General features: G+C 41.3%; 1 long non-coding RNA gene across 2 annotated transcripts in view; it reads left to right on the top strand.

The window, feature by feature from the left end:
* The first annotated feature begins 3,336 nt into the window (after positions 1-3,336).
* The window catches only part of LOC125319959, a 55,468-nt gene continuing 47,244 nt past the window's right edge, over positions 3,337-11,560 (top strand). For both annotated transcript variants that reach the window (XR_007200943.1, XR_007200944.1), the window contains exon 1: positions 3,337-3,458. This is a non-coding gene — a long non-coding RNA (uncharacterized LOC125319959). The remainder of the gene's footprint in view (positions 3,459-11,560) is intronic.

The raw sequence follows: 11,560 nt of genomic DNA, 5'->3' as shown, positions 1-11,560 counted from the left end.
ACTTCAGCTACCAAACTGTAACAATGTACTGGGCTGATGTATTCTCCTTGTAAAGGTACAATATTTTTCATCCAGGAGCTAGCTGAAAACCATCATCAGTGTTTCTGCAATGACAGACTGATGACTAGTTTACAGTGGTATGATATGCTTGTACTTTGCTGGCATGACTTGCCTGAACAATGTCTTACATGCATTACACCGCAGGTCTGGGACAGATGATGGTGAAATACATACAATGCAGTGTCAAACTCTAATTTCAGAAAATAAAAAATATAATGCCAGAGAATGTAACATCAATGAATACAAAAAAAGTTTACAAATATGAAATGAAAAGAAATAGCACTCTAGCTCCACCTTCACACTTCAGTTAAGCACGTGAAATGAACTTGTCAGAGGCAGCTGTATTTCAGTGGCAAAGGAAATGTCACAGTCCTGGAAGTTTACTTGGTTTTGAGAAACTGAAAAAAAGGCAACAGAAGAGAGACATTGTCTTCTGTTTGGATATGCACACAGAGCAGCCAGGCTCAAGGATCCCGTTTAGCAGCTATATATTGGAGCAAATGGCTCAGGCTACCTGGGAAGGTTACCCTAAGGACACGGGGCAACTGCACTCGTCATTGCCTTCCAGTCTTTATCCACCAAAGATGATGCATCCAACATATGATTCCCAACATCACAATTAGGCCACTTACTACATCACCCTACAGGTCTGAATCCATTGATTCCTATTTTAATATATCCGTGAAGTTTAACATAAGCAATCTGTGAAAAGCTTTATGTAGGTTATTTGGCAGCTCCCACTGTTGCAGGCAGCCTACATGGCAGATCATGCCCAGTCAGCCTTCCTGGAGCTGCACTGCTGAGACTCTGAAGAAGGAGAAGTGTTACAAAACAGGAATTAAAAAGAGGTCTGTGGATTCACTGAAACCAAACCTAGAAACATGACTTTTACAAGAGCTGGTTCATAATCCCTCTGCTATTTGGACCAAGGTAGCATTACACCAGTTTAACTTACTTAGGAAGCCTTGTGTTAGTGTACTGTTAAGTGCACTGAAATTCCATTTAAAGACTTGCACAGGACATGAAGAGGGGATCAAGCAGAGGAACTGGCTCTACAAGTGGAGGGACTCTCAGCTAGCCTACTCCAAAACCAGATTTTATCTTAAGCTAAAAGAACAAAGCAGAGCTCCACGTAAGAAAACAGTTCTTTTTAATCTGACCAAACGAGGCTTATAGGGAAAAGATTCAGTCACAGCCATAGGGCACATCCATCTACTCCAACAAGTGCAGACAGGTCTGAATGCCTCTCTGCCGCTTGCTAGAAAGACAAACATAAGCCAGCTCCAGTCACCAAAATGAAGCACAGCCCACGAGAAAGCAGGGCTGTGGAGCAGCTTTCTGGCTCAGACGCAAAGCTATGCCAGCATGGCAGACAACTCCAAACCAGCACTGGCATAATGCTCAGCTGTTTGTGCAGATGCAATCACACACACCTCAGGAAACAGCATCCTGTAAGTTGATCCCATTATCTGTGACTAATGCTGCTACTGGCTGCAGTTTTCTGAGATCCAGGCAGCTGTGAGCCCACAGGCTGGAACAGGGGTCTGAGCAGAGCCCTGGGCTCTTGTAGCTGCCAAGGCCCTAAAAACAGTTACCTTTGCTGTTCTCCTCTGAGAAGACAAGTGCCAGACAGCACGTGTAACACATGATACGTATTACAGCTACACAGTGGAGAATGAAAAGCTACCTTCTCTCTCAATTTTTTCTTCCCTCTTGGTGATTAAATGTATTTATACACATGCCCCAACATTTACACAAAACTAGCAGCTCATCTGCTCTATATTTTACTGTTCAGCTCTCAGAAATTCCCAACTTGTGAACCATAGCAGGGTGACAAGTAGTTTAACACATCAGACCAAAGTCACCCCAGCTGCAATGGATTTTTAAAGGACAACATTCAAGGCCTATAGTGATCATTCAGGCTGTTAACGCATTGCTAGCAAGCAGTGAGCACAAGAACTAAGAGGGCTGCACACCTGTCATTTCAAACTGCCAATAGATTTAAGGGCTTTGCAGAAGGTTCTGCTTAACTCAGGATTTTTTCATTTCACTGAAGGTTACTCAAACAAAGGCCTTACTTGAGCTGTGACCCAAAAGAAGAGAGAACAAGGCTCAATGCCAGTGGAATTCAGATGAATGAGGCTCTCAGTAAAGAACTGCAGTGGTGGTGGTATCTTTTACTAGCCTAAGTTGTACAGCTCAAAAAGTTCCTTTTGGCATCTAAAACAGAAGTAGAAGATTGCAAATGCAAGCATAAGCTGAAAACATTCACAGATTTATTAGATATGTATCAATTTGATAATCTTTGAAAGTAAAGTTAGCTTTACCTTACTGGAGCAGAGGGAGGGAGGGAGGCAGGTGATAAACTGCCTCCTTCAGTGTCAGAAACTTACAAAAAGACCAAGTAAGAGACAGCATTTTCCAGAGGCTGAAATATTACCTAACATTCAGACAGCAGAGGCTTACATCAGCATATTTTCTCCTCTTTATCACCCTTTTCTTTATTTGTGCTGCTCACTGGCTACAGCAGGACTGTTTTGGGCCCTGAGCAATGCAGAGCACAACCCCAGGCCTTCAATAGTGATGGGGCAGCAGCCCAGCCCCATGTGTGCTTTCCTTAGTACAATAAGCAAGAGGATGAACTACTTCTTGGGCAGTGTAAAAACTATGCTCGGGTAAACGGTCAACTTTCTCCACCAGAAAGGTCAGTATCCTAGGTGTTAGGTAATTTCACTACAAATGACCCCCGAACAAACAGAAGCAGACCTGTTTCATGAGTGTGACTTGAATGGAAGTTGGAGTGATGCAATCATTGCCTACAGCTCTCCCTTTTGGGTCTTCCTCTGAGTCCCTACTCTTTGATTCTTGCCACAAAGGGGTGGTATGGGATGCTAGTTCCTCAGACAGGGTCAAGTTATTAATGCTGCATCTGTACAATACTGGGTCTTCAGGAATGGTGAAGTACAACTACAAGAAGCACTGAGCAGCTGCTGGGTGTCTTCCTGCCCAGTGTAACAGCAATGGAGTTGAGATTTTACTACTGCTCCAGTAAGGAAAGATTAACAAAGAAAGGGAGCAGTGCTATTCCACAGGCAGTATAAGCTCTCTAGGATGGTGCTGTCTCCAGAAAGGCTCTCTCTAACCTCAATTCTTTCTACTTTGCTGGCCAAGTTAATTGAGGGCTAGAGATGAGTGTTCAGCTTCGTAATGAGGCTGGTCTGTTTAAACTCACAGACCCAAAAGCTATCCTGCCAGGACAAGGGGTGAGCGCTTTCGGCTGTGCTTAGTCATGAGTCAGCCCAATATGATCAGAAGAGTTTACTTTGAAATGATGTCTCTTTGCAGCCGCTATGAGAATGGAGACTACAAGTAATATTAGCAATTTGCTAGCAGACATGGTGAGCAAATTAAGCCTTAGCTTTTTCTTAAAATTTTCATTTTGTTGTCATTCTTTGGCTACTGCAATTTGAGGTTACTGATGGAATACACATTTGCTTCAATCTATGAATTTTCTGTTTAAATAATATAGCCATGACACATCTCTGCGGAAGCTTGTAAGTAGAGCAGCCAATGTTTGTTAAATATATCAGAAATGAAGATAAAAAACTGCACTGTGCTTTTTGGTGTTCTTTTTGTGTGACTGAATCCAGGCAGGCAGATGACCAGGAGGGAAAACTGTTTACTCATACCAGAGAAAGTGAAAGTACAGGGTTTTATTTAGTACACTTTAGTACTTTATTTAGAGCATTTTATGTTAAAATCAGATGTCTGAGGCATAATAAACTGTTCTTCCACCTGCAATACCTCCACAAAAACAAAACACTCAAGCTCTAAATTCCCTGAAAGGTAAAGTTTATATGAGGTTATTTCATATTTGATTAGGATGCAGATTCTTCTTTTTATCCTAAGGAGAAAAAAAGCTCTCTTTTTAATAAAAATGTGCTTTTCTAAAAGCAGTCTGATTTTGGTCAAGATACCCTAGATAGGACTATAATTGTTGCAGGAGAAATAATACTCTGCTCTGGAGGTTTGTTGGACTGATAGAAATGGCTAGAAATGAGACTATAGCACCCTGGGAAACTGTAAGGCAGAGGAGAAAGCTCTAACAAGGCACTCATGCATCCTGGAGTGTGTAATTATTCTGTCTGAATGCAGTTAAAGGATTTAATTAGTATACAGAAGGCAGCGTAGCAGTGGAGTCTTCCTGACTATTGATTTTTAATAAGCTCAGAATAATGAACTGTCTTCAGGAAAATATTATCATAAATTTATTTCCTGTGAAACATTAAGGAATTAAGACAGTGTGACCCTGGGGCTTCCATTTTGACATGTTTTAAATCCCTAAGGCAAGAGTCCCTTTTGACCTTTTTTATTTATGGATTTTTTGGTCTCCTTTTCTTTGTAGAGTTTCATGGTCAAGACCTTGCAGTATTTTCTCAGACACTCCTCAGTTAGCCTTTTTAATGTCAATTGTGCACGTGGAGCTCTTCTGTTGTGGATGCAAAAGTGTATTTTGTGTTGCTCTTTCTGGGAAAGTGTCTCCTCCTTTCCTGCGGAGCTCGAATATCGTTCTGTTTTTGTGTTGGTTCAGCCTCATCCCAAGGGTGTATGAATGCTGGAAGAGAAAAAGAACAGGTCTGCATTGCTTCCTAATGCCCAGAGCACTTAGAATTGGTAGCCCCTTGGGATTGCTGCAGTTTGGGTGTTATGGGAAGCACTGGCTCCTTTGAAGAGGTAAAAGTTTTGTTCCTGAAATGTGGTTTCTGGTAGAAATGACGTCCTGCTCTGCCAGAGGAACTTGGGGAAGGCTCTGATGCTCCTGATATCAGCTCTTAACAGCAGCAAGGCAAGGCTGTGTGAATCACCTGTACCAAGATAGAAATATAAATTAGGTGGACAGTAGAAGTCTGAAATTTTTCAGGAACAGAATCCCTGGCCATTTGGTTGTGAGAGCAACAGCCACAGGAAAAAATCTTTGGGAAGGTGCAATGCCTTGAGATTGTTCAGGTTTTTCTGAAAGGGTGGGGGTATGCATTCAAACTCCAAGAGAAAGGAAACAGACAGTCTGGTTTGCAGAGAATAGAGCAAGAAGTAGTGGCACTCCTGCACTGGGCTGTAGATGTTGTGAGACAAAATGCCTGGGCATGTGGTGGGGGTTTTTAGGGACTGGTTGAACAAGCACTTGCCGGGAACGTCATCAGCATCCTGCCCTGGGCAAAAAGGAAAATGAAATTACCTCTTGCAATCCCTCCCAGCTGGTCACTGTGTCATCCTAGAATGGGTGGACACAGGGTGGGAACAACCCTGTATTTTGTGGTGTTGGAGACTGCAGGAGTGACACAGTCACCTCCCTCCTAATGAGGGAGTAAGTGATCCATCACTCTGTGCAGGATCTGGCAGTCCCATCCTGCATATGTCCTCTCAGAGGCTTTCTTAAAGCCTGTGAGACCCCCTGAGCTTTCTCCTGTGGGGGAAATGCAGCATGAAGTATATCCTTTATGTTGCTGGCAAGGAACGGGGGCTTTGAGATGGGGGCTTTGTGCGTGTGGAAATTCTCAGACAGAAGATGTCCAGGAGCAGGGGAGAAAAAGAAACCTTTAGCAATTGTATCACACTGCTGCTGATTTGAGCACTTCAGTAGAACAGGTCTGGTGAAGGGGCTGTTCTGGTGAATAGACTCTCAGCAGTGAGGGGCTGGAAAGGTGTTGGTGCTGTGTAATCGCCCTGCAAGAGGCATAGCTGTAATCAAACTGCCTCAAACACATCAAGGCAAGCGCTATGTGCTCACGATGGTAGAAGCCACCACTGGATGGTTGGAGACCTACCCTGTGCCTCACGGTAAATTTGTTCCAGTTTGGCGAAATTTAGAAATATATCCTCTGAGAGAAGGCAGGTCACAACCGTCCCTCCCCCACCAGGTTCGGGAAAAATAAATTTTCCTCGAAGGAAAGTGAAGGAGATAAAAACTATTTATTTAACAAACACACGGGAAAAGGATGATAATGCTAAATAATAAAATCTCTCACTGTGGAGAAAAAACCTGGGAAAGTGTTAGAGTTCTCCCTTTGGTCTTCTCGGAGCTGGGGCTTGGCCCAGAGCCCGGCCCTCTGTGCCCAGTGGAAAGTCCTCCTGATGTGCTCTGATGTTGAAGCAGTCCAGCAGAAAAGGGAGGAAATCCAAAATTCCAGGGAAGGAAAAAAGTTCAACTCTCAGAGTCTCTCCAGAGAAAAAGAAGCTGAACAACTGGCCAAAAGCTGACTGGAAAGCAGCAAGCCGAGTGCCTCCTCCCTCCCCTGCCGCAGCTGGAAAAAAACTGCTATCTCTGTGTGACCTTGAACAAGCTGCAAACTGCTTTGAAAAAATTTTGCTCAGTTTTTCCTTCCCCCTCTCAGGCTCAGTTTAAAGGCATAGAAAGGCACAAAAATTAATTTCTGGGCATAGGGCAGCGATAATGGGATACACATCATAAAGTCACCCCAAGACAGTAGCCCAGCTCCTCCATGCCTCTGCATGTAGCTTTGTTACTTTGGTCCTTATGAAAACACAGGAAGGAACATCCTTTTAATTATATTTTTTATTTTCTAGCAAGTAAACTGAGTTTATCTGTATGCACAAAAGACATCTTGATGCTTCCATGTGCTTTGTTAAAAATTTTGCCTTTTGAAATTGACATCCATGGATTGTTGCGTCGAACACACACACTTCTGAGGAAACAACTCAGTAGAAAACTCCTCTAAGATATTCAGAGACTGATATTTGGATAAAACTGTGGAACAGAGGATCAATTTGTGAAATAATTCACTGAAATAATACCTATGAAAGACATTAAATACTGAGTAATTTTTCATGGGTGTCTTGATGCACCTATTTCATTTTATTAAGTGCCTGTTAACCTGAAAATCATTTTCTGCTGGTACTTTTGATAGAAAGGAAGTCTGTGTAGTGTTAATCTGCTTGGGGCTGCTCTTGAGACTCACCCAGCTCCTGCTCACAGTAGCAACAGGGTGCCCACTGCCTATAAATGCTGAACATTTTAGTTCTTGTAAGCTCTACTTTTTTTCTATTCTGTTTTCTTCAGGAAACTGTCGCAAATTAACCCAAGTGACAACATGAGGTAACAATTTTTCATGAGGCTTCCTGTCAGCTTGGCCAGCCAGGTAGATGTATGTCATCTGTGGCCTTTAGCACTGCTTCTCTCTCCTTTACTTGCTTTCCTCAGCAGCAGTTTGACATGATGCAACCTCTTAAAAGAGTCACAGCCTGTAAAAACTGAACCCATCCCTCGGATAATAGTGTTACTTTAGCTCCTGCTCCTCCCAAGGGCTTCAAATTTGCTCACTTTTTAATCCCAACTATCAAAATGGAAGCAATAGTCACAGGAAAATTTGGCTTATTTTTGTGCAGTAGACTTGTAAGATCACCAGTTCTGGATTGGAATAGGGGATATTTTGTGGTCTGCCTGTAGGAATAGTTGAGTCCTGTGGACTCAATGAATTGCTGTCAGGATGTTGCTAACTGCTACAGTCAATAGCGAAGGTCTCTTCTGACAGCAGCTCCCTGCTTGCTGCTGCAGATGAGGCAGTTTCTCAAGGCTGAAATGCCACACGTGGGAACAGGAATATGTTGGGCCACCTGTGTCCTGTAGGGAAGAAACCACATTTGCAGAGGCAACAGTTTAAACAGAACTTGCACAATAGATGCTAATTAGCTGCCCTAGAAAGCTCTGTTATGACAAAGGCCCATTCACCTTTGCCAGCCTGAGACACGGGAGGTGCCCAGGGAGTTTCTTCTTGGCACTGCGTGCTGCCACTTAGCAAATCCTCATGGCCTTCAGGTGACGCACATGCACAGGGATGTTTCTCTACATGCAACTCAGCTCTCTGCTTTCAGCCAGGCTTCTGCTCATTGGGACTGTCTGCTCATGCTCTTGGATTTATTTCAATTCTTTCAGGCTTTCTTTGTTTTCCTCTGTTTCTCTTGGCAGCACACAGATGAATACAACTGTGTTTCAGCCCACTCTAAAATCCTTTTATTTGCAACTGGTTCCCAAAAAAATACCTGAATTCCGAATTTGGGTTGAGAGCTTTTTTATTCCTTTGCTGGAGTGTTAAGTTTTCAGTGATCCGGGACGTTAATACCCTTGATTAAACTGCCCTGGTGCACAAAGGATTTTGTTTTCCCTAAATGGACTGAGGAATGGTGATCAGAGTCCTCTCATCTCTCACAAGGTCTTTTTGAGCTCATGGATGGAAGAGAGCTTGAAGGTAGTTAATTTATATCACAGAACAGGTATAAATAAATTCTCCAACTAACTTGAATGAAATGATAGATTAATTCTTACTGTTGCATTTTATCTGCTGTATGAAATATCCTGAGTGACTTTTGGTTGAATTTGCTCCAGAGAAAGCCTGAGTAAAAGAAATTAAGTTATGCTTGGTTTGGTCTTCAAACCCTGAGCTGACCCTAGTTCACTTGACAATGCTTTTCAGTGCTTTGAGGACTCTTTAGACCGTCAAGCATGTAATGCAGTTGGCATGAGTTTACAGCCCTGTTTTCTGATGTGAGGAATACTTTCATTCGAGTCCAGCAGAGCACTTGCCTACCTTTTCTATTCTAAGATTACAAATAGTTTCACTGCAGTTGTTGGGACTATTGGCAGGCAGTAAGCTGCAGGCATGCTGCAGGAGTGCAAGCCTTTCTATGGTTTGGAGACTACAGCTTTGCACAACTTGGATTGTGCTTAGCAGGGTTTGGGATTTTTTTGACTGTTTTTGTAATATTTCCTTGCATCAGAAAAAGAAGTGGTTTCATGAGTTATAATCCATTAGTAGAGTAGTCAACACCTGCAGCAAAATTTGCAATCTAATGCTAGAGAGTTATTACTCCGGAAGATGTTTGCATAGCTAATAGGTCATGAAAAGGAAGAGAACACAAAAGAAACCCTTTTTGACCATGTCTGTTCTAATCTTACAGTGGTTGAAAATCCTTCTGACTGTTAACTGTCAGTAATTTAATCCAACTCACAGAAGGATGAAATTACGAACAGAAACCCATCCATCCAAGCCTGAGGCACAGCCACTCAGTATGGGCTCTGTCAAAGAGGAAGCTGCTGTAGCACACAGTGGCAAGAGAAACAATTACCTGTTATTTTGTTTCTTTGTTTGCTTGTTTATACACCAGAAATGTTATTTTAAAGGGCTAAACTAGTGATAATACTTCTGCTTGAGCACCCACACGCTGGCACTATCACTCTGAGACAGGGATGGAAAGGAAAAGAATCCACTGCTTTGAGGACAAAAATGGGCAAATGAGCTAAGCTGTCAGCTCCAGATTTCATGTATTTTTATATAAGGATTTTTGAAGAGAGGAATATGAATTGAGAGGTAAAGTGAACGTGAAATACAATTACATATCAGTAATTTTCAGGTGGTTTCCCTTTTCCATAGGTGTAGAAATGTGTTCAATTGCACTTTATTTCATTTTTCTTTTTGTTTAGAGATCCATGCTTTTATAACTTTGAGGCAATTCTGAAGACTCTTCCTCTAGTTTCGACGCAGACCCAATATCTTCATAAAAATATATAACATTGAGTACTCAGTAGCCACCTGAAGTTAGTTGTCAAGCTCCATTTTTAGTTACAGACCATCTACCATGTTCATCATGACGATCTTGCTAAAGTTCTCAATTCTCCCTTTAATTTCTGTTTAAAATATTAGAGAGCCCCTGAATGAAATCTCTTTCCCATTTTCATTCATGTTCCCATAAGCTGAGCAGTAGTGATTTTAGCTGTAAAATAAAATATTAAAATCTATAGATGATTAATAATTATTTTGGTAATCAATCATCAAAATACAAAAATATAATGAAGGATTTAAGAAACCTATATATATATATTTAAATAGAAGTTAAAAATGCATGCAATATTCTTGTTTTCTAGTCGGTGTGTTAAGACCCTGGAGTGGACAACAGCTCTTACAGTCTGTTCAGTGGTACTCGTGTTAGGTGAGACCCTGTTTTGGGACTCAGCTAGAGTGAAATTATTTTAAACTGTGTTGGGAACCAGTGTTCTCCTTGCCAGCAAAGCTGAGATTTTATGTGGAAATAGTTTGTCTTTGGAAAACTTTGCTGTAACAAGAATTTGATTCTGCTTCATGGAAAAAAATAATCTCAGGCAACCCCTGCAATTTAGGAGCATTAATTCCTCTTATAGGCTGAGACAGCTAGCTTTTTCACGGAGCGCTTCTTCACAAAAATAATTTGCTTCATTTTTCTAACTCATAGAGATTGTGAAAGGTCTCTGGAAAACCATGTAATAAATTAGATGAAAAGTCTGTTTTGTCTCATCCAGCAGGAAGTATGCTTATCAATGTGGCTGTTAAACTCTGAATTTTCTAGGGAGCGCTCCATGTATGAGTTGATGATCTTGATCCATAAAAGCAGGCTCTTAGACATGACTCATAAACTTGTCTGTGATTCAAATGTGTCCTTCAGTTTTGAATAAATGAGTTGTCCAATGACCTAAATAGGCCCTGTCCTTGCTTTTATCTACATCCAAATTATGGGGTTAACATTGTGATAGGTGTAGTCCCATTGCACGTGGTGGACAATGGGTCAGTCTTACAGGGGCATAACTAAGTGCTATAGGAGCAGATTCTAATTACAAAGACTATATTTATTAATATGAACATGTATATCCCACTTTAAGTTCTTTCATTTTCTGGGAAAATTACCACAATGTTATCAAAAATAATTTCCCCCATGTGCATGTAGTGCGTTGATTAACAGGTTTAATGACTTTCACTGTTTTTATAGCCTTCTAAAGTCTTATCTCTCTTCCTGGCTTTTGTGCTCTTTCTAGTCATTTAGAAAATCCTGAAAGGAAGACAAAACAAGGGGTTTTGAGACAGTGAAGTGAGACAGCTAATTAGTCCTAAGGAAGCTTCAAAGTAGATAAGCAGACTATATCAGGTTTGCAGTAATGACAAAAATAAATCAAAAGGATTGTTCATTCTGGGGTCCAAAACATTTTACTGGAAGACATGAAATTTATAAATGAGCATGCTCAGGAACAATTTGGATTCATAAATAACACAACTGAAACTTGGCTGTATGTCTTCAGTTCATGGTTTGTTCTTGAAAAATGCGTAGTTCACTGAACTATGAAGTTCTGAAAAAGCTTTTTAATCTTTTTCCATCCCTTTACTTTCTGTGAGTAGGATTTTGTTTTCTTTTTGACTAACCTAAACATTTTTGTTCTCAGATTAATGAGCTGCAAAAAATGGGACATGATGGTGGCTTTTTTTCCACAGTGTGCATATGCTTTTTTCATCATGTCAGTCTGTGCTTATCCACATCAATAATACAGTGAGTTTGTGGATCTTTTTCCTCCTCAAACCACATCCCCACTTTCCCACCCACTGTAACCCACTTACAGGACAGCCACATTTTTCAAATATTCTTGTTGATATTTTGCCTCCTCTCCCTGAGTGAGGATGCAGAA

The sequence above is a fragment of the Corvus hawaiiensis genome, chromosome Z (genome assembly GCF_020740725.1).
Source record: "Corvus hawaiiensis isolate bCorHaw1 chromosome Z, bCorHaw1.pri.cur, whole genome shotgun sequence".
Taxonomy (NCBI): domain Eukaryota; kingdom Metazoa; phylum Chordata; class Aves; order Passeriformes; family Corvidae; genus Corvus; species Corvus hawaiiensis.
Note: the sequence above shows the minus strand (reverse complement) of the source record. Positions and strands in the feature narration are given on the sequence as shown.